Source organism: Acanthochromis polyacanthus, chromosome 23 (genome assembly GCF_021347895.1).
Source record: "Acanthochromis polyacanthus isolate Apoly-LR-REF ecotype Palm Island chromosome 23, KAUST_Apoly_ChrSc, whole genome shotgun sequence".
NCBI lineage: Eukaryota > Metazoa > Chordata > Actinopteri > Pomacentridae > Acanthochromis > Acanthochromis polyacanthus.
Window position 1 is genome coordinate 24,380,292 of NC_067135.1, and position 24,477 is coordinate 24,404,768.

A 24,477-nucleotide genomic window follows, 5' to 3' on the forward strand; every position below is an offset into this window, starting at 1 on the left:
CAAAACTGTTTCAGTTCAGCAATAGTCTTTGGCTGTCTGGTGTGAATCGCTCTCTTGAGGTCATGTCACAGCATCTCAATTGGGGTGAGGTCAGGACTCTGGCTGGGCCACTCCAGAACGCGGATGTTCTTCTGTTGAAGCCATTCTGTTGTTGTTTTACTTTTATGCTTTGGGTAGTTGTCCTGTTGCATCACCCATCCTCTCTTGAGTTTCAGTTGGCGGACATGGTCTGAGGTTTTCCTGCAAAATGTCTTGATACGCTTTGGAATTCATTTTTCCGTCGATGACAGCAGTCCGTCCAGGCCCTGAGGCAGCAAAGCACCCCAAACCATGATGCTTCCTCCACCATATTTCACAGCTGGGATGATGTTTTTATGTTGGTGTGTTGTGCCTTTTTTTCTCCACACATACCGTTGTGTGTTTTTCCCAAACAATTCAATTTTGGTCTCATCCGTCCACAGAATATTTTGCCAGTAGTGCGGTGGAACATCTACGTGCTCTTTTGCAAACTTCAAGCGTAAAGCAATGTTTCTCTTGGACAGCAATGGCTTCCTCCATGGTGTCCTCCCATGGACTCCATTCTTGTTAAGTGTTTTTCTAATGGTAGATACATCAACAAAAATCTTAGCATGTGCCAGAGATTTCTGTAGGTCTTCAGATGACACTCTAGGATTCTTCTTCACCTCATTTACGATTCTGCGCTGTGCTCTTGCGGTCATCTTAACAGGACAACCACATCGAGAGAGAGTTGCAACAGTGCTGAACTTTCTCCATTTGTAGACAGTCTGTCTTACCGTTGACACATGGACATCAAGGCTTTTGGAGATACTTTTGTAACCCTTTCCAGCTTTATGCAAATCGACAATTCTTGATGGAAGATCTTCTGAGAGCTCCTTTGTGCGAGGCATGGTTCACATCAGGCAATACTACAATAATACAGAAATTCTAAACAGCTGGGTGTCTTTTATAGAGCAGGACAACTTTAATCAACACATTCCACCTCATCACATTGATTGGAGTCCAGGTTGGTTCACACCTGGCTCCAATTAGCTCTTGAAGAAGTAATTGGTCTCGGGGTTCACATACTTTTTCCACCCTGCACTTTGAATGTTTATCTGTTGTGTTCAATAAATACATGAAAACCTATACATTTTTTGTGCTGTACTATTTAAGCAGACTGTGTTTTTCTAGTTATATGACCTAGATGAAGATCAGACCATATTTTATGACCAATGTATGCAGAAATCCATGTAATCCCAAAGGGTTCACATACTTTTTCTTGCAACTGTTGCTCAACTGGTCGAGCAGGTGACCCATAAAAAGGAGCTATAGTCCTTGACGCAACAGCCATGGTTCGATTCCGGCTCATGGTCCTTCCCTGACTCCTGAGACAGTCTTATGACTTCTAACTTCTCCCCACATTTCCTGTCTCCTCTCCACTGTCTACCACAATAAAGGCTACAAATTAAAATACACAAATACATTTTTTTTTAAAATCCCTCTCATAGTTCACACTTGAGATGGGAACCATCAAGGCTATGGCTGCAGCTGGTTCATGGAGCCTCCATCAGTTTTTCTCCTCTACTCTCATCACTTTGCTCTCTTTCACTTTGTTCCACTGCTCTTCTTAGTCTCATGTTACTTGTCTTATATGATTACATAAAACATTAACATTAAATCATTTACACTCACATCACATCTGATTACAAGTGTAAACACATTTTTATCTAACCATCATCATTTATGAATCAGTAAAAGGCTAATGATATCTGACTAGCATCATCTTCATCAGGTGTCTTTCTGTTCTCAGAGAAATATTTGAACAAACTCATCTGAAAATGCAGTCAGCAGTTACATCATTGTGTGTAGATATTAGCTTAATGTAATTAAGAGGAATACAATATTGAGACTAACCTCAGCTTCTGAAGGTTTAAATATACGTTGGTCACAGACAGGACAAGCTGGAAAGTTACAGCTTCTTGCAAGTTCACATTCCAAAGTCAAAGAGAGTTTTTGCTCTGCCTCACAGTATATTCCTTTTCCCTAATAAGGTCACAGCAAGCTTCAATGAAACTGTTTATTTAAGGTGGAAAACCATAACAGTCCTTCCTCTGAGATACCACCAGTGGCTGCATCCCATCACAGCCAACAGAGGAGAAGAAATGACAGGCAGAGTGCTGAAAGTGTGAGAAAGGAGGGTTCTTTTAACAGGGTGGGGCTCTTGAGGATTGGATGAATCATGTGTCAAGAGATATGGACATATCTGTGCACCAACCAAAGGAGAACTGAGTCTAAACCATGGTTCATCTCCACCTCGTAGCCTTTCACATTTCATTATTTGAATTACATGTATACGTCCTCTATCCAATCACGTTTCACCATGCTGTATAAGATGTTGAGTTCATATCAAACTTGACTCTTTTCTGGGAGGCCGTTCCAAACAGAAGAGGTCCTTGATCAAGATCTTTTGAAACACTGATATTAGAAAATAAACAGCCTAATTGGAGAGAAGTAGTTTGTCTTCTGTCTCAAACAACGAACACATGATCTCACACTGCTAGTCCAGAAACCGGAGACCTGAGGGAGGACTTCAACATCTGATGGTCCGGTGAGTCGGTTCTGCAGCGATATTCGTTTGTGCACGGAGTATTCTAGATGACTGATGAAGTGAAGTGAGCATCCTGTGTCCACACACAGCGTACTGAGGGGGAAAGTATGCCAGGCATTAGAGAGATCAATCATTTTACTGTCAGTTTTTTCCTGTTTCTAGAGGCAATGAGGCATAGGTTATGTTACTTCACTGAAACTATGCAGTATATTCACATCATTTTGGACTATTACAGTATGAAGACAACAATAATACAATCGTTGAATAGAACATTTGTATACATACACACAAATTAAAAATAATATGCATAAATATAAAATATATAACTTTTATAATCTTGCTGTCTTGTGCAAAGTGGATAGTCAAACTGAATAAAAGCACAAATACTTTCAAATACATGATTTCTGTATCATTTAAATATTTTTATGAATAATAAAGGACAGGTTATCAATCAGCACCATGGAGCAAATTCATGGCTTTACAGTTTATGTCTAGAAAAGGTTTGAAATGTGACTCTGTGTGTATCAGATTGTAGTTTATCAATAATATTTTATTCTGCAGAGACGCCTTGTAAGGAGAGGAGGTGGAGACAGTCATATATTATATAAACAGTCAGTTTATACAGTATGAAGACATGTCAGTTAATAAATACAGGATGAAATATTTCATGTTGAAGTCATGTTTGTGTTAAAACAGTAGGTGGCGTTTGGTTTTACAGAGGTTAGAAAACAAAGATAAAGCTGTGAAATTAAATTAAAGAGGTGTCACAATAGTCCCATTTTTGTCCTCCAGTTTTATTTCAACTTAAAAGCAAGAACTCCAGGAAGAGCAGCCACAGTTAAACAGTCCAGTGTCTAATGCTAACTAAATCATGTCGAATATGAAACAAACACTCGTGAATGGTGAGGAGCAGCTCTTTAATTCGGCATGAATTAAAAAAAACCACAAACTCGATTTACTGTGATATTGTGAGATTTGTTTGTGGTGATGTAAATTAGCCATTCAACAGAGTCCGCTAACATTAAAGTGACTGTGACAGTGTCTGTGTTGACAGACGCAGAAAATACGTCAGGGTTTTGTTTAGGTTGTTAATATGTAATAGTCTGTCACTACTTTTGAAGGTAAAAAAATACTTGTCGTTTGCTGGCTGTTAGTTCCGCCATTTGTTTTGTTTGCTGTTTGTGCTTTATTAGAACAGGGTCACGTGAATAAAAAGTTTTGCTATTTTTAATAGTAGTGCTGATTTCAACCCCCGAATCGCTGTCCGTGAAAAAGTCAGATAGTGATGTTGGACTTTTCCACAGACAACAATGACTCCAGCACACTGATTGTAAAATATTTCTTGTAACTTTATTGGAACTTGATATTGAATGAATGGACTTTAATACACTGTTAATACACAAAATACATTTATTTTTAATACAGTGTTATATAATGTGTTTACATCATTAAATATTGATGTTCAAATTCCACGAAGAGTAGATGACTGACATGACAGGCTCTGCACGCAGATTCACCTCGAATCACGGAAGCACCTTCATCAGCGTAGCCGGCTCATTCATATTTATGTCCGTCGGATGACCAGCCAATCACAAAGCGCGTTCATCAGTCGGCTCATTAATATTTATGTCCGGCTCATGAATATTTATGGTAACGGAAAGTGCCGTATCCGTAGGCCACAGGCTACGGGTATGGGTCCGTATCTGTAGACACTACCATTGGCAATTTATGCAGTTTCCTCCTAATATTGCCAACGGGGAGCATGCACAAAGTGAGTAGTATTGGTCCTATTGTAGTGCCGAAGAACTGGAGTCTGAGGCGGAGTGTCAAATACAGGTGCTAACTGCTTTACTGACATCAGTAGAATTAATCTCTCAGTACATGTGGAACGTAACTTTGCAACAACCAGCGTAACAGCATCAACAGTCCGTGTGTCAACACAACCACAACACTCAACGTTCCGCGGTGAATTATGTAAACCCACTACACAAGCCCCTCCAGAATTCACCCATAGTCAAAGTCCGCGCGCCGGGGAGGGACAACGGCCCGGCCCCGACGGGTACACACAGCAGAGGCAGGGGGGGAGGGAAAAAGGGGAAAAGCGGGCGAAACAGAACAGTCCGCCGGTCCGGGAGGCAACGATCCCGAAGGAGGAACGGAAACCGGGTCGGGGCGGGGGAGAGGGGGGCGGCCCCGGCGCGGAGCCCGAGCCAACTCCAACGGCCCGGAAACATCCACATGGGCAGGCTTAACCCTGTCGACAGACACAGTCTCAGCCCGTCCACCAACATCCACAACCAGAGTCTTATCCCCGTGTCGTAGGACCCTGAACGGGCCATCGTAGGGGGGGCGCAGAGGTCCCCGGTGGGCATCATGGCGAACGAACACAAAACCCGCCGAACGCAGGGCGGGAGGCACACAGGAGGCAGGAGTGCCGTGCTGCGATGTGGGGACAGGAGCGAAAGCACCTGCGGCCTCCAGCAGGGAGGACCGCTGCCTGGCAGCCGACCAAGCGGTCGTGGCCTCCGGAATGAAGTCCCCAGGGACTCGAAGCACTTGCCGACAGACGAGCTCGGCCGACGAGGCCTGCAGGTCTTCTTTGGGAGCGGTCCTAAGACCGAGCATGACCCAGGGAAGTTTGTCCACCCAACCGCCGTCCGTCAGACTGGCGCGTAGGGCAGCCTTCATAGAGCGATGGAACCGCTCACACAACCCGTTAGCCTGCGGGTGATAGGCCGTCGTGCGGTGCAACTTGACCCCCAGGCCGTCGGCCACCGCGTTCCAGATCTCTGAGGTGAACTGCGCGCCCCGGTCCGAGGAGAGGTCGGAGGGGGTTCCGAAGCGCGCAACCCACGTCCCGATGAACGCACGGGCCACGTCTGTGGACAAGGTTGAAGTGAGGGGCACGGCTTCAGGCCAACGGGTCGTCCTATCCACCATGGTAAGGAGGTAGGTGAAACCATGGGAGGGGGGAAGGGGGCCTACAAGGTCGACATTAACATGGTCGAACCTCCTGACAGGGACGGTAAACGGCTCTAACGGCTCTTTGGTGTGGCGATGCACTTTGGCACGTTGGCAAGCCACGCACGAATCGACCCACGATCGCACGTCCTTCTTCAGCCCCCTCCAGACGAACTTCTGAGCCACCAGTCGCACAGACGCCTTCCTGCCAGGATGGGAGAGGCCGTGCACAGCCTCAAAAACAGCCCGCCGCCAACCAACAGGAACAAGCGGCCTGGGCTGGTCAGTGGAAAGGTCACACCATAACCGGGCACCCGAGTCGCCGACCGTGACCTCCTTCAGGCACAACCCCGTGTCCGAGGCTTTCAGGCTCCGAATCTCATGGTCGGAGGCCTGCTCCACCCCCATGCGGGCATAGTCCAGCCCTAAATGGACCGTGCTGACTAACGCTCTGGAGAGGCAGTCCGCGACCACGTTGGACTTGCCAGAGATGTGGCGGATGTCCGTGGTGTATTCGGAAATGAAAGACAGCTGGCGCTGCTGGCGGGCAGACCAAGGTTCGGCAGACTTGGACATAGAGAACGTGAGGGGCTTGTGGTCAACAAAGACCGTAAACTCACGGCCCTCCAGAAGGAACCGGAAGTGGCGTACTGCCAGCCAGACGCCGAGCAGCTCCCTGTCGAACGTGCTGTATTTGCGCTCCCTCAGGACCAACTGCCGGCTGAAAAAGGCGAGTGGTTGCCAGGCACCCCTGACCCACTGCTCCAGCACAGCGCCAACGGCAAAGTCAGATGCGTCGGTGGTGAGGGCGATCGGGGCGCCGGGAGCTGGGTGGGCAAGCAAAGCGGCCTGACACAGCGCAGTCTTAATGTCCTCGAACGCCCTCGACCTCTCGGACGTCCAGTCAATGTCCTGGTTCGGACTCTTGTGCCTGAGGGCTTCGTTGGCGAACTCTGACTTGGCCGCCGCCAACCTCACCAGGTCAAGCCGCCTGGGTCTGGCGTAGATAGGGGGTCCCTCGGTGACGATGTGGTGTTCCACTCCGTGTCCAGTCGCTGCGGCTGAAAAGGTGGGCCGGGTCAGGCCGGGGAACTCACTCAGTAGCTGCTGGTAATTGTCCCCCACGGAGAGCGCGCCGGAAAGGCCGTCGTACGTCCCCACGTCCTGGATGCACTTCAGGGAGGAGAAAGTCAGTACGTCCACGAGCAAACCGTGGGCACACAAAAATCAGCGCCGAGTAGGGGAAAGGAAACGTCCGCTGTAACGAAGTCCCATGTAAAGCGTTGCCCGTGGAAGCACAAGTCCACAGTCCTTAAACCATACGTCCGGATGGGGCGTTGTTGGCAGATGTTAACGGCGGGCCGTGCGTCCCGCCAGCCGCATCCTCCACCGAAGAAGGTATCACGCTCCTCTGGGCGCCCGTGTCACACAGGAATTTGCGCCCGGAGAGAGTGTCTCTGATGAAAAGCAGCCGGTTCGTTGGACCTGCACTCACGGCCACTACTGAGCGCAGGTCTTGTCGTTTCCCGCCACGCCGTAGCTGCAAGGGGAACGGCATCTCTTAGCCTTCGCGCCGAAACGTGCGTGGAAGTCGCACAGGCCTGTGTCTGCACGGCTGTCGGTGGCGGCGCGGCTCTTACCGGTGGGCGCGCCGGCACTCGGCTGCGTGTGGCTGCGCATCCGGGCCAGTACCTTGGGGGCGAACCGCTGGGTCGCTAAGAAGAATCGGTCCGCCTCTTCGGCCAGCGCGCGAGGCTCCGTGATAGTTGTGTTAGCAAGCGCCGTCTGGACTTGTGGCGGCAAGTGTCTCAAAAACAGCTCGATGAAAAGGAAATTCGGCTCCTCCGCGCCCAGCAGGTTAAGCATCATCTCCATGTGCTCAGAAGGCTTACGGTCCCCCAGACCTTGGATAGCGAGGAGGCGTCGAGCTCGTTCCGAGCGTGACAGTTCGAAAAGCCTCAGGAGATAAGCTTTCAGCCCAGCATATTTCTCTTGGGCGGGGGGAGCCGTAATGAAACTCACCGCCCTGGCCGCAGTGGAGCTCCCGAGGGCTGACACGACGTGGTAGTAGCGTGAGTCGTCGTCTGTAATCCCCCGGAGGGCGAACTGAGCCTCCGCCTGCGCGAACCATGTGGCTGCAGACGTCTCCCAAAACTCCGGCAGTCTCAGAATGGCAGAATTAGCCATGTCGATAAGTTCGAAAGTCAGTACAGTCTCTGAAACTTCAGCGGGACTGACGTCGGGGTCACCAATGTAGTGCCGAAGAACTGGAGTCTGAGGCGGAGTGTCAAATACAGGTGCTAACTGCTTTACTGACATCAGTAGAATTAATCTCTCAGTACATGTGGAACGTAACTTTGCAACAACCAGCGTAACAGCATCAACAGTCCGTGTGTCAACACAACCACAACACTCAACGTTCCGCGGTGAATTATGTAAACCCACTACACAATCATAGAATCCTTTGAGCCCCAATTCCACAATAAGAAAGACTTTGGAGGAAATGGATCCATGGGAGAGTTGGAAGAATCAAACCACTACTGACCAAAAAGAACAATAAAGATTCATCTGGTATTTACAAAAAAAATATGTGGATGAGCTCCAAGACTTTAGGATAACATTCTGTGGACTGATGAGTCAAAGGTGGAACTTTCTGGAAGACATGGGTCTGTTCCATCTGGTGTGAAGCTAATACTGCATTCCACAAGAAGAACATGATACCAGCAGTGAAACATGGTGGTGGTAGTGTGATGTTTGGAGGACCTGGACGACTTGTCATCACTGATGGAGCCATGAATTCTGCTCTCTATCAGAAAATCCTCCTGGAGAATATCCACCATCAGTTCATGACCTAAAGCTCAACACTAATGGTTTATGCAGCAAGACAAAGACCCAAAGACCACCAGCAAGTCCACCTCTGAGTGGCTCAAAAAGAACTAAATGAAGGTTCTGGAGCCAGAGTCTGGACTTGAATCTAATTGAGATTCTGTGACAAGACCTTAAAAGGACAGTTCATGATCTAAAACCATCTAATGTGACTGAATTCAAACTATTCTACAGAGAAGAGTGGAGCAGAATTCCTCCATGGTGATGGAAAAGACTGATCACAAGCTGGAACAAACATTTAACTGCAGTTGTTGCTGCCAAATCGGTTATTAGGTTCCGAGGGGACAACTACTTTTTCACAGAGTGATACAGGTTTGTGGTTAAATATAAACATTAATTTGGTGATCTGGAACATTTAAGTGTGACAAATATGCAACAATAGAAGAAATACTTTTTCACAGCTCTGTATTTTGCAGATGGTGTTTAAAATGTTGTTCTTTCTCCCTCCTCCAGCAGCTCGACAACTGAGACCAACACATCATGGAGACAAGTTTCAGCAATTTGGCTTATATCCTCGGGGCAGCAGTGCCAAGATCAGCAGGTTTTGTCAGAAACCCATACCTGGCAGTAGGATTCCTGATGGTATGTCAGGTCTGCTGCGGCTGGTCCTAGTTAGCTCTGCTCTGTGCTCTCTCTCTCCCTTTTTTCCTAGGTTGGTTCGGCAGGCAAGAGTGGTACAGGTGTTTCACATTTCGTGATCATGATCAATTGGCACAGGAGCAGCTGGGGACAGCCAATCACATCTTCATCTCTCTCTTTATAAGCGGATGCTGCCCATCTCTCTGTGCCAGATTGTAACATCCTCTGTAAATCCTCTCACTCAGTCAGTCTCGCTACCATTACCGCCAGTGCTTGCTCTAAATTCGTTTTCTGTTTCCTTCATTCCAGTCTGCGTCACTCCCGGAACCGCCTGATCACTCACCCTGCCATCAACGAGATGAGATACAGCTGTGTTGCCTCCGTTGCCTGGCGTTATTCCTATCAACCTGTGGCAGTAGTCCATCATCTGCCCCCCCGAGCGGCCAGTCGACTTCGACCCGCTCCAGCTGCCCGAAACCCAGTCCGAGCATCCTGATTCGTTGTGTTAAGTAGTCGAGAAAAGACCCACTCGTTTGTAAAGTTAGGCTAGAACTGAGCCTTTAGTGATTAACTGTCTCCGTTGGAGTAAGCTGACTCGCTTTATTATATTTTGTGACCAAGTATCTTCTGCAGTGTTTCGCGTCTGTTTCATTATGATTCTTGGATTAGGTTATTGAGAAACCTCTCTGATTTGCAAAGCTTAGTAAAACTGAGAATTAGACCCCCGTCCCGCTAGTCAGCGCTATTTTGGTTTAAGGCTGTTGCCTAGTTCTATTTTTGTTTATTTTCCCGGAAACGATTCCCTGACTGGGATTTGTAGTCTTTTCATTGTTGTAAAAATAAATCCTCAAAACAAACCTAAGAACACTGTCTGTTGTTTCCTGCGCCTGAGCTCCTCCATTACCCTTAACATGGTAACCTCCCTGGTGGGCCTCCTCGTCATCATCGGGGCCTTCCGGTACCATGGCAGCAATCTCAGCCTTTTTAAAAGATCCTGTGTCATGTCCTTCTCCTGCCAGGAAAACAGCCTCATGGGTGTTCAACTCGTCCACAACTCTCTGATGTCTCTGCTCATCATGGATGGTGTGAATCTGATCACGGCAATAATCTTGGGAGCTGAGATGGTTGGAAGTTTCTGCTATGGTAGAAGGACCCGTGTCTACATCGAAATGATCTGGTTCCTGACCAGATGGTTTGGAGTGATTATTCATCTTCTGAACGCCTCGTTGTCCATCAGTCATCTGTGTCCTCAGCAACTGAGTGTAACTAAGGTTCGCATTGTCTACTCATTGATTGGTCTACTGATTGGTATTATAATTCCACTTTATCTGTTTGTCCCCAAAATGGCCATTTTCATTTTAGCCACTTTCATGTTTCTGTTTGCTCTGTCTATCATTGTAACATCTAGAGCACCTACCTTGTCCCTGTCCACTGCCACCCTGAAGAAACTGATCGTGGTCGTCAGTGGCGGTTTTTCACGGAGGCCAAGGGAAGCCTGGCTTCCCCAAAAAATATGCAAGAAAGAAAAAATATAAATAATCTTCACCGCTATGTATTTTATGTTTTATATTTTTGTCATTCCTTGTTGTCAAAACACTACATCAGGCATTTCTGCTTTGTGAGGAGCAAAACAGCGCCCCTCTTGTCAAGCTCTTTTTGTGCATTACACTACGTCTCTCATGCCCTCTGCGACACACAGAACAGCCTCTGTCTGTTCAGAGGCCAGCTTCGCCTTGCCTCCCTTAGAGAAAAAAACAGCCCGTATTAGCCAATCAGATTGAAGCAAGGCTCATCGCTTCATGGTCGATGCATCATGAAATAAAAACATAAGGGAGGCCAGATCAAATCTGGCTTCCAACCAATCACAAACTGTGATGAACAATACCCACACTAATGCAGCTGTCCCGCCAGGCGCCAGCAAGCCCACACAGCAAGTATAGCCATCAAGCTAGCCAGAGAATGAATGGTGACAGGGACCTTGAGTTTCTTGTAAAAAATGACTTCACAAAACTTCCTTTTGAAGTTCAACTACAAGTCAAAAGGGACGGCCAACTCCAAAGCTCAATCTAACTAAGTGTAGAGCTAATGGAAAAGCTCGCTCTTTTTGTGAAGCTAACTATGCCAGAAACAAGTGGCTAACGGGAAGTGCCAAGCTTAACCGGCTTTTCTGCTGGCCATGTCTCCTGTTTGACCGGTCTACCGGCTCCCTGAACAACCCCTGGAGCACTTAACCTCTTTTTTTTTCACTGAAATGAATGAGAAGTCGGTAGAATAAAGGTACTGTAACAGTAGGCTGATTTGTTCACATGAAAATAACAGTTAAAATACCGAATCTAATTTGTTGTTCACACTGGCTTCCTCTGTAATTTTGGTCATGGGCCGCCACTGGTGGTCGTTGCCATGTGCAACTTCCTGGTTGTCTACGTCCCCACTTTCATTGTTCAGTGCCTCATTTACAGCTCATACAGCCATAAAAACTTAGTGAATTATATAACTGCTTATGTGAACGTTCTGTTTTTCACAAACTTTCACCTCATTTTCGATGGATTCCAGTGTGCTTTAGTCCTGAAGTTGCCTTCTGGAGAAGAACAGCAACAGCAGCAACAAGAGCTACAACAGTGGTAGCAACAACAATAACAGTTGACTTTCCCAAATCCAGGACACACTGTGTCTACAAATGTAAATCAGGAATGAGCAAAATTATGTCTCTGCATCATAATAATCAATGTGTTTCCCAATCACTGTTTGATAATCCAGGATTGTGTCATTGTTTCATAATTCAGAATTATTACTGTCTTCATGGGCTGTATCTGTTGGACAGAAGGGTGCAGCTCCTACTTTATTCATGTAAACTCTGAAATCACAGATTAAAATTACTGTTTCACCCTCTCTGTCTGATTTAAAATCAAGCATAGATCAAGATAAAATGTGTGAATGTTTTCATCAGGTGCAGGCAGTGGAGAGCTGCGGAAAATGAATTTGACGGAAATAGCAGCAACTTTGAAAACTTTTCAAAATAAAACATCTGTTCAATCTGTTGGTTTGTCCAATTATTTAATGGTGGAGGGCACATCTAAAATATGCTGTAATTCCTACAATGTTCACCTGATTTGGATGTAAAAAAAAACCAAATTAAAGCTGAAATTCTGTACTTGAAGCACATCTAGATTGTTTCGTGTCAAATCTTGGTCATTTGGTAGATTGGTAGATCAGGCGGTAAATACTTTTTCCCATGGACAGTACTTTTCTTTCACTAAATTAAATCAATCATTTGAAAACTGCATTTTGTGTTTTCTTGTGTTTTCTTTGTCTCATATTAAAATTAATTTGATGATATGAAACATTTAAGACATACAAATACGCAAAAATAGAAGATTTCTGGAGGGGGGCAAATATTTTTTAAACTCAAATCTCTGTGTTAAATGAAGTAAATCACACTCCAAGTTGTAGTAGATTAATTAAATTGAATCAGTAACTTGATTCCTACTCTTAATAACCTTAAAAACCTGTGCTGATGCTTCCAGCCATTCAGTCATTTAAAGTAGTGCAGCTAATTCCCTTCACTCAGTGTAGTAATTACTGTAGAAGTTTTCATAACTCAACTACACTGATGCAAACTGTTGCATTCATTGTTTTGAATCTTGAATCTCATCTAGAAATTGTTCCTTTTCACTGGTTTGCCAATTTCAATGAAAGTGTAAATAAATACTCCTTTAGCATCTGACTCCACGAATTTTTTTAACCTTTTCAATTTTCTCTGATCAAGATCACAGAAAACACCAAGCATAAATTTTATTTGTGAAGATGAAGATTTAACACAACAAGCTTTTAACATACAACATACTATCAAAGATAAAGCTATTTTTCCCCGACTTTTTACCCTCTTGTAAACACCTTAGATATTTGTGAGGTGCTAGAAGCTCTACTAAAGTAAACAAATTGGAGAAAAAGTTTTAAAAAATGAGAAAATTTTTGTGTATCTGAACTTTCCCTTCCCATGAATCATGTGACAACCTCTCACATTTATCTGTGTATAAACCCGACATGCTGATGCTTCATTATTAACATAAACACTGATCAGGTGAAGTGAATAACACTGATTATCTCTTCATCATGGCTCCTGGTAGTGGGTTGGATATATCAGGCAGCAAGTGAACATTTTGTCCTCAAGGTTGATGTTAGAAGAAGGAAAAATGAACATGTGTTAGAATTTGAGCCAGTTTGATCAGACGACTGAATCAGAGCATCTCCACAACTGCAGCTCTTGTGTGATGTTCCTGGTCTGCAGTGGTCAGGATCTGTCAAAAGTAGTCTAAGGGGGTTCCCAGATAGCTCATCTGGTTGAGCAAATAGTGGCTATAGTCCCTGATGGTCCCATGGTTCAATTCCAGCTCATGTCCCTTTGCTGCAGGTCCTTCCCTGACTCTCCCCAGAGAGACTTCTGACATTTCCGGTCTCCTCTCCACTGTCTAATATAATAAAAGCTAGAAATTTTTTTGAAAAAAAGTGGTCCAAAGAAGGAGCAGTGGTGAACCAGCAACGGGGTCATGGGCAACCGATGATCATTGATGCATGTGTGGAGGAAGGCTGGCCGTGTGGTCCGATCCAACAGACCAGATACTGTTCGTCAGATTGCTGAAGAAGTTAATGATTCTGATAGAAAGGTGTCAGAATACACAGAGCATCAGTTTGTTGTGTATGGAGCTGTATAGACAGACCAGTTAGGGTGTCCATGGTGACTGCACCACCAAAAGACCAACATGGACACAAGAAGTGGACCATGGCAGCAATGGAAGAACAGATCAGGAATGTTTAATTAATCAACAATATATGCCTTTGATTGTACAGATTTCTATGAGAAATTAAGGAAATATGAAGTTAACATCGACTTTACTGACTTTTAAATCTGCTTTTTGTGATAATTTTATATATTTATTTTATTCTACCTATTTTGCTTGAACTTACATTTGTCTTATCAGAGTGGAGCTCTCTCTGTTAAAGAACAGCTTCATATTGAATTTAAAGTAATTGTGAAATATAGCTTGTGAAAGTATTTTTTAGGTGCTTTATTGTGTCTTTTTGGTCTGTTTTGTTTGACTGAGTAAAGACTCTAAAGTGTTTAAAAAATGGTTTTATTTGTTACAAAATGTAAAATTCTTGTCATGGGAATTTAGTGCAAAAAAAGTTATTTTTGTGTATTTTAGGGATGTATTCTCTAAATATAAAAAGCCCCCCACCCCTGCTTTTTTAAACAACTTCTGCTACTCATCTCTCAAACTTTTTCAAATGACTTTCCCAACATACTACACTTACAAAACCCTTTGGTTAGTTTGCAGTTTGCATACAGTTATAACTTCTTCATAATATTGTGCCGCAAGCTTTCTCTTCAGTCTGAAGTTTGAAATAACTCATGACCTTTTTGTGAGCTCTCAGTGGCTCAGACTTGCATTGTTTTTGTTGTTTTTTTGCAGAGGATTGTGGGTCAGAAGAGCCAGAGAAGCATGTTTGAATTCAGGCATAGTCGAACATCCAGATGGTTTTGCAATACAGCATTTAACATGTCGAATGATTTTCTAGCTGACTACAATTATATATATAGTAGTATGAGCATTGGACTCTACAAACAGCACCTGTCCTGCTGGGGTGTCAACATTAGAGCACTCATTCACGCGGGCAAAGGAGGAACTGTTGTCAATGTTCAAGTGAAGAATAAACAGAATAGAGCAATTTGAAAGCCAAGGTGGAAAACTCTGACAGCCGTTATTTTCAAAAGAACTCTTTTCCACCTTTGGGTTATTCAAGTTTAATCCAAGTCATACAACAGCTTTGTATTAACCACAATGATACAATGTCTTCAAAGAAATTTCAACACTTGTTTAATTGTCTAGATGAGGAAAGAGAAGGAATTCTTGTCAAACAAGTCATCGTGAGTGGCTAATTTATCATTTTCAGGAAGCATTTTTGTTATGCTTAATATTTGTCTCTTCCACTTCCTATGCTGGTAGTGGAAGGTAAAAGCAAAGACACATTTTGTAGAGGGCAAGTAATATTTTGCAAAGAACTTTTTGATTGAGAACAAAAAAGTCTGGTGATTGTTAATGAGGCTTGACCTCCAGGCACAAACCTTTCAAACCAGTCCATTCAGCTTCCTTCTTTCTCCACCTTAAGGGTTTTCTTTTTCTTTTCTTTTTTTTGCGTTACAACATTTATACAACCACAAGTATCATAGTGTGTCGTGACTGTATCTTGAGACAGGTTCCCCGAGTTCACCTGGACTGAATGCAACATAAAACTGGTCTGACAATTCAAGCCAATAACTATAAAGTGTCTGCACAGACTGCTTAGTATCTCCTCATTCATTTGACATCAGGGCAGTTCAGAGCAACATTAATCGCTGACTAAATAACCAACTGATCAACCGCAACATTAAAACTAGCAGTCTGATAACAATCTACCGACAAGTATTTAATTATCTGTGCAGTAATGCTGCTCCTTTATCCACTGGATCGTTAATAAAAGCTGTTCTACGCCAAAACTCGCTCGCTTACTGACTGAATGAATGAGGAAATGAAACAGCGTGTGACTGAAAGAGGGCGGAGATGGAGAGAAACTCGAGGTGTTCTCAGATAAACCTGCTGCCGACCAGGTTCAAGTCATAGAGTCTGTTACTGCGGTAACTGACCGAGAGTTGAAGTTACCCCTCTTTGTGAAACAGGCTCGAGTTACCCCTCTGTCTCAGGGTTAAGTTACCTCACTTCGTGAAACGGAAAACTCTGAGTTTCCCTCATTTCAGGGTTAAGAAACAGAGTTTTCAGTGAACCTGCTTCGTGAAACAGGCCCATCATGGACATGGAAATACTACATTGTTGTTGTTTGCAGAGCCTGTAACTGGTTGTAACTTTGACTCATTTACTACAGTAACTGGAAATCATAAAGGAAGAGAAAAACCTAAGTAGGAGAACCAGAATTACGAGTTTAAATTCCACTGTGGGAGGGACGTTTAACTTTCACCAGAAACAATTCAAGACATTCATGTTGCTTTGGACACATCTGTTGACGACTACCTGTCTGCAGATCCACACAAGTAAGGCATTATTTATTCTAATTAAACAGTATAGAGAGTAAAAGCAATTTTTAAAAAAAAGCTATATGTGCTTCAAGATAAGTTGAATTGTAGCTTTACGATATTTTTCAGAAATGTTTTTCAAAAATGCCCAGACGTGAAAGAGTAGAGGTTGGTGTTACGATGATTCAGATTCAGATTCAGATAACTTTATTGTCCCCAGTGGGCAATTAAAAGGGGATATGCCTAACACATGGGAAGAAGACTTTTTGTGAGTTTTAGTCAAAGTACTAACCCTTAAATTACAAAGAAAATGTCCTGCAGTCAATGTAGCTATGTAGTAAATGAAGTTTTGTTTTTAGTGATGTTTATGCCTTTGATTTTTTGTAATATGGAGAAAACAATAAAGGACAAACATGGCAGAGCGGCACATGTACTGGAACATTCTTGGCTCCAATTATTTGGCACTGACCTGAGTACACAGTGCTAATAGTGACACACCCTCTCTCATCTATTGCTCATTATTTCCTTAATCTACTGGTGTGTCTACACATTATATAAATATAAACTGTATCAGAGATAGAGACGATCTGGAAGTTTGTAAAAGTATAAAGCGTGTCAGGCTGAATAAGGGCTGAAAAACAAGGCACAAGACCTGCAGGATATTTAATTTAAACATAAGGGCACAGTTTTTAAAAATACTGGGGTTCAAGCATTATAAAGCCTCATCAAAGAGATGAGTAAAAACTATTCCATAAGCAGAATTCAGAGCTTTTCAAAGTCTGTTCAGAAGGATCATTTTGCAGCATTGAGATGAAAAGTTTCAGTGTGTATTTGTTTTTTTTCCAGTTATCTTTGATACACGTATTGTAGATTACAACTCAACGATGCCTCTTGTTTTTAACTTTCTCTGTTAATAAAATGAGGCGTCATCTGCACAGAATGGCATTTTGCTGTTTAACCATTGAGAAACCTAAGGTAAGACTGTTTCGTAATTGTAGTGTGGACATGAAGTTACAGTTTTTCTCAGTCGCTTTGGTTCATTTCTCAGATCAGAATTAAAATTCTCTAAACTCCTTGTTCAGTCTTCACATCATCGTGTCACTTGTGCACATCAAGAAAGCAGTTTCAACAAGTTGCAAATGCTTTGGTCCATCCATGCAAATGATTCTGTACAATTCTCTGCTATTTCCTACATTATCAGTTGCTTTTGATATGTTGATCAAAATGTATTATCATGGGTCTCTGTTGAATAGTCTCAGCTCTCACAACATTTAGGCATTAATTCATTGCTTAAGTCTTTACATGCAGAATGGTTGAACATGTTATAATATGTCAGGATGTTTCTATACATTTCTATACAAACACACCAATTCAGGACAGATTTAGAAAAAAAAATCTAAATCTGTCCTTAATTGGTTAATTGCTCCCAGGTAAATCTTGACTTTCTCTAATGAAGGGAAATGTGTGAAGGGTTAGAATTTTCTGAAATCGTTCAAAGACACAAGAAAATAAATTTCTGATGTGATGAGAATTTGTGTGTAATTCCTACAGCACTGGAAGTACAGTTCTCCCTGAGGAGACTGTCCTATGTTCACATTTCTACTTTTATTTTTTTGTTTTTTTCTTTGTGCTATGCAGCGCTGTTTTCCTTTCTGTATCAATAACATGGTCAGTCAAGAAATTGTAAAAACAGTAAAAGTGTAAACTGAATCTTGTCCAGTCTCTTGCAATCAATCTCCCACACACAAAGGTGTAACTTGCAACTTTCATCAAAACTTACGTAAACCATCTTCAGCATCAGAGCCTTCCACCAGAGTAACTGTTATATTCAGAGCATGACTAAGCAATTTGACTGTCTTGTCTGTACACAATGAAACAAGGACTTGTCATTGTGACAGCACTGACATGTTCATTGACACAGAAATTTAATTTTGAGCGATAGACTAAGAATTTTGCACAAAAAACTGGCTTTTGCAGGTAATCCATGTTGTTTTGCTACTTGTGCGACGTGTTTTGAGAAATGCACAAACTGTTTTGAGAATTTCAATTCTGATCTGAGAAACGTACTAAAGAAATTGAGAAAAACTGTAAACTAAAAATTCCTTGTTTGTTAAGGCATAACACTTACCTTGATTAGAGGAAATAGTCCTTTTCATTGGTTTAAAAAAAAAGAAGTCATCTGCATATAATGACTTTTTCTGTTTCTATTTGCTGTTGTTGATATATTTACACAAGGAAGTCATATTTCTTTAGTAAATGCGGATAGATAGATAGATAGATAGATAGATAGATAGATAGATAGATAGATAGATAGATAGATAGATAGATAGATAGATAGATAGATAGCACAAACGAAAAGACATTCATTCAACATTTTTGCTGTAAAAATGTCTGAATTCATGTAGGATATCTCTCCTTTAACAAATCTGCGTAAAATTACAACACAACCAGTACTCATTTTTCTGTTAATTGTAATCAACTGTGTTCAATATTATTTACCATATCAAACCTGAATTTTACAGTTTCACAAATATATTTCAACAGTCTTTTGATGTAAAATAAAAAAATATAGTCATTCAGTCATAGGATTTTTCTGATTTCTTTACATTTGAAATTTATATGTAAAATTACTCTCTGTGCTTGGAACTTTGTCAGTATTTTCATTTTCATCCAGTAAGGTAAGGGGTGGATCTGGTAGTTTAGGCAATGAGATGAGTCGTCTAAGATTTTCTGACTCGTTTTTTTTAACTGATTTACTACAATGCTAATATAGTTGATGCTCTTTTTTGTCCGAAATTTAATATTTGTCTGCTCTTGAGGGTTTAATTTTGTTATAAGTTGTTTTACCTTTTCTGCACATGATGGTGAAGAGGTTGCTGTTTTTGAAACTAATCAAATGAAGCCTGGATGTGTCGTAATGTGTTGGCATCTTCTTAAAGATGTTTTAAAACAGAAATGTAATGAGTCCTTTAAATTAGTTGTCTCTTGCTAGTTGATCATCTCTGTGAAAGTGTTAATATGAACAGACAACAAAGGAATGTTTGGTAAAGTTTCCTTTGCAATGCCTTTCAGACCACCCCAGACACTTCAGACTCCCACGCCTACCTATAGAAAATGAATGGACTGATAATTCATACTAAAAGTTTTGAAATCTGAGAAAAAATGTCACTCTTGCAGAAAAATGGCAGCTGCTTTGTCTGAGGAGCAGTTTCTGTGCAGCATCTGTCTGGAGAGCTTCAAAAACCCTGTCTCCATCCCATGTGGACACAACTTCTGCCTGGAATGCATCAAACGCTACTGGGACACCAAACCTAAGTCGGACTGTCCACTCTGCAAAGAGACCTTCAGAAACCGTCCAGAACTCCGGGTCAACGTGGGCTTGAAAGACATCACGGAGCAATTTAAAAGGTCTGTTGATATTGTGACGTTTGTGTATGTACATGTGAAAGCAACTGACTAATATTAATTAGATCTGTGTTAAACCAAAAGATCCCTGAAGGGCAAACCTGGACACAAGCCAGTGCCAGCGAAGAGACTCTCCTCAAGGAAGTCTTCCAGATCTGATGACGTTCCCTGTGACATCTGCGACGAGCACACAGTGACGGCAGTCAAGTCGTGCTCCGTCTGCCAGGTGTCATACTGCGACGTTCACCTGACGCCTCACCAGCGGGATCCGGTTCTGATGAAACACCGACTGATGGATCCGGCCACCTTCACCACCGGCCACCTCTGCAGAAACCACAACAAGCTGCTGGAGATGTTCTGCAAGACAGACCAGACTCCCGTTTGTTTGAAATGCACAGAGAGGGACCACAGACACCACGAGACTGTCCCAATGGAGAAGGAGAGCAAGAGGATCAAGGTAAAGTTGCACTATGATCTGTTGTGCAATTTCTCCGATTGTAAAATAAATTGGATGTAAACATCAACCTTTGCAGACTCAACTGAAGAAGACCGAAGCAGAGTTTGAACAGATGATTCAGGCCCGAATCAGAAAGACTGAGGAGATCAAGCATGCACTGGAGAGGAGCCAAGTAAGTTCAGCATTTTTTCTGATGTAAACATGAACATTGCTTTTTCCTAAAATTCTAGTTGTGCAGTTTTGTTTTCTTTCTGTATCATTCTTCAGACTTGCTTTCCAGCTCCAGTCCCAGCATTACTCCTTTTTATTTTTTATAGAGTAGATCTACAGTGTTTAAACAGAGTCATTGGTGAGCTGTGGGGAGTGCTGGGTGGTTCCTAGATTTCTAAATAATCTAAAGGAAGGGTAGATTTAGAGGAACCCGGACATAGGCATAAAGTCTATGGACACAATAGTAAAATAGAAAAAATTCTTGTCTTTTTTGCCTTTTTTGGATTGGATGCTACACTAGCTTTTAAAAAACAATTGTACTTGGTCTAATTCATCATGATTACACGATCCCTGGCCCCTGATGTGAGCCTTTCTTGGTTCTAGTCCATGGACTGTATACAAAACATGTATGTAGCCACTGTTAGTTTGTGGGTTATTGTTTTGAAACCTTAAATTTGCTCATGGCCATTTGAATCACTTCAAAGCGGCAAATCTGACAAAGAACCAGAGGACTCTATGCAGCATTTTACACCTAGTCAATGCCAGAGTAGCCCTGCCCATAGACATATCCTGCTTTAGGGTCTATTTTACTCTAAATGGGACCATAATTTACAAAATGAGCATCATGTATTGTCTGATACAAGTCAATAACAGCAACTCCTGTTTTTATTTTTTTCTATTAATAAAGAGCGGTGTCATCATATAATGCATTTTCTGTGTCTGTTTGCTGCTGTTGATATATTTACACAAAGGGGTGGCTGGGTGGCAGGCAGGCAGGTAGGGTGGTAGGCAGAGTGGCAGGCTGGCAAAATCATGTTGTATTAACAGAGTCTTAAAACTAGCAATTAAGACCATGAACTCATTCCTAAGATGTTTGCTGAGGCAGTGAAGCAACCGAGAACTTCTATGCAATCGACGGCTGATTTCACAACCACAGAAGTCTCCCCCTGCTGGCTGTTAGAAAGAATGCAGGTTTAAAAACTCACTTGGCCTTTCCTTTCGAGACTCTAAGGCTATCCATCTTTCATACAGAGACCATGAAGAGTAACGACCACTCTTGAACCTGTTTTCCAGGCTGAGAGACGTTTCTCTGACCAGTCTTCTTCTGTGCTGTCTCTATTTTCTGTTGTCTTTAATAGTGCTGTCCCCTCTGGTGAGAGGAACACTCTTTCCTGAAGACAGCAGGAAGTCTGAGAATACAAATCCTTTTCATCTGCTAGTAACCTCATTTGTCAATTTGCTGTCATGATGTCTGTCAACCTGTGAGTGGTGTTAATTTGTGACATTCTTGTGTCATTTTATGCATTTCTGCAGATAAGTACGGAAAAAGAGATACAAACAAGTGTTCAGGTCTTCACCATGGTGGTCAGTGCTATTGAGAGAAACCAGGCTCTGCTCATCGAGGACATCGAGCAGAAGCAGGAGGCCGCGGAGAGGAAGGCGGAGGAGCTTCTGAACAAGCTCAAACAGGAAATCAGTGAACTTCAGAGGAGACGCAGTGAGCTTCGGTCATTGGAGCACAGCAGGGACCATCTTCATCTGGTGATGGTGAGTCTTCAGATCACTTCCCCTCTGCTGTCAGGAAAACACAAACTGATAGGCAACAACATCGGCAGTTAATGTCATTCATTCCACATCTGTACCATAAAGTGTCACACTGTCAATCCTGAGTCTTATTGGATGCAGCCACGAAAACAAAGATGGCTCCAAGACACTACCACATCTCACAATAAACTTAAATGTATTGATTTTGGGCTGCATCTCTGTCCTGGGTGATGCATTTAGACATTTAAATGGCTGGTTAGGTCTTTAAGACTATTTCACATTTTATAAAAAGCACAAAAATCTTATAGTGTGCTCTTATTGTGACTTTAATAAGCATAAAGTCTTCACGGAACTAATTATTCAGTCCCTGTCAGAAAGCTATTTTTGCATATTTCTCACATTTAAATGTTTCAGACCATCTAACTAATATCTCTACTTATCCACAAAACACATAATGCCATTTTATAGTTTTTTGACTTAATTAAGAATTTACAGAAGAATAAAGTAAGTGCCCCCCTGAACCTAATAAGTGGATGGTCTTTTGTCAGCAACAAAGGGCTGATGTAGGTTTTCTATAAATATTTAATAAACCAGAATTTAAAAACTCATTTTGTGTTTTGTGGTTTACCTCTGTCCAATATTCAATAAAAATAAAGTTTAGTTTGATGATCTGGAACACTTGAGAAATATGCAGAAAATGGAAAACGTCTGTAGGGGGGCAAATACTTTTTCATGACTCTGTGTATTTTGGACTTTCCTGCAAGCACCAGAGAATATAAATTACAGCAAAAGTCAACTATCAAAGCAGAAAATTAAATGTTGTACTGGTTCATTTTGTATCCAGGACCTGCTTAGAACCCAATGATACAGATAAAAAGCCACTAAAATGAACATTTTGGTGCTTTGTGTTGGTGGTAAAACTAGACAACTGAGCACTGAAGATTGATATATGAACACGAGCTGCCCGTCTGTTGCATATTTGAATTTGTGCGAAAGAATAATGTCTGTCTCAGAGCTCGTCATGTCTCAGTGCTCCGCCACGCACCAAGGACTGGTCTGAAGTCAGAGTCCAGTCAGACATTTACATAGGAACCGTGAGGAGAGCTTTCTCCAAGCTGGTGGAAATCTGCAATGAACTCGACAAGAAACTATCCACAGAAGGTCGGTAATTTGTAAAATAATGTTATTGCTAAAAATAGAAGTCTTTATTGTCTGTGCTTTTCTTTGTGTTGTATTCTCATGCTGAAAAGCTGCAAAAATGCAACTCAGAATAATTATATTTTACTGTCTGTATGTTCCTGTTACTGTTTCATGAGATTTTCATGTTTTTTTGCAGAAGTAAGCAGTGTGGCTAAATATGCAGGTACGTGGAATAATGTGGACACGGACACTCTCCTGACATGAGAGTAAATGTTCAGTGCTGTTAAAAAATGTTTGCTCCCTTATAGAAATCTTCTATTTTTGCATATTTGCCACACTTAAATGTTCCAGATTCAAGAAAACACAAAGTGTAGTTTTTAGATGATTCCATCTATTAAAAGAAGCCCATCCTGCCCTCTGCGAAAAAGTAATTACCCCCTTAAACACCAGTCTGTCAAAATCCTGCAGGAGAACATCCACCATCAGTTCATGACCTAAAGCTCAACACTAATGGTTTATGCAGCAAGACAAAGACCCAAAGACCAGCAGCAAGTCCACCTCTGAGTGGCTCAGAAAGAACTGAATGAAGGTTCTGGAGTCAAAGTCTGGACTTGAATCTAATTGAGATTCTGTGACAAGACCTTAAAAGGACAGTTCATGATCTAAAACCATCTAATGTGACTGAATTCAAACTATTCTGCAGAGAAGAGTGGAGCAGAATTAACAGCAGTGTTTGGTTCAAATGCCAAATTATTAAAGCTGACAAATCCCATTGTAAGTGTATTTTTTTCCCCTCAGCGCTGCTTGTTTTTGTTTGCTGCGGTAAACCTAAATGAACAAAACATGACGCCGGAGTGATAAAAGTGCACATTTTTTGATTTAGAGTGAATTAGTTCTGTTCACTCGGTTCGATTGTGAACATTATTTATCCCATTCTGCCTCCAGAGGACGTAACTCTGGATCCTGAGACCGCTGCAGGCTGGCTCATTCTGTCCTCAGACGGGAAAAAGGTATTCTGGAACAATACTCATTCACATTTACAAAAGTGTCTCATGGAGTCTTTAGATCACTTAAAAGCAGCATCACAGGTGATTATTGCAGCGTTACTGGGCTCTATACATGCAGTAATCAGCTGGGGTTTGACTTTATCAAGGAGATAATCAGGTGGATTTCTAGGAACGAAGAGCTGAACTTGGCTTTTGAGTGTATTTACAGGAGATGAAGCTGATAGAGGACGTTGTTGTGATCCACAGGTGAGCCTCGGCTCCCATCAGAGGAAACTCTCGTTCCACGACGAGCCCCGAAGGTTCGACTCCTGCGTCTCCGTCCTCGGAAAACAGAGCTTCACCTCTGGGAGGCACTACTGGGTGGTTCAGGTAGGAGCTCCAGACTCTGAAAAACAGTGAAAAAAAACAGTCGTAAACCAAAACCTGCTGCTGAACAAAGGATATTTTCCAAAATCAGCATGATAAGCTTGAATTAGTTCAGTGCTAAGTGGTGAATGTGGTAATAAAGATGCCAGCTCATTATAATTCTCATCATATTGAGTTTCTTTTAGCATAAAGAGGTGACATTGTGTTAGAGGTGGTGTTTTCTAGTCAAGATGCACGAAATTCTGCA

The 24,477-nt window shown here is 42.5% G+C and overlaps 1 long non-coding RNA gene across 1 annotated transcript; it reads left to right on the forward strand.

Annotated features, from left to right (window-relative positions):
• Positions 1-22,246: 22,246 nt before the first annotated feature.
• On the forward strand, positions 22,247-23,869 carry LOC110969422 (uncharacterized). The gene is made up of 3 exons (XR_007939914.1): positions 22,247-22,878; positions 23,054-23,080; positions 23,803-23,869. It is a non-coding gene; the product is annotated as an uncharacterized LOC110969422 (long non-coding RNA).
• The last annotated feature ends 608 nt before the right edge of the window (positions 23,870-24,477 follow it).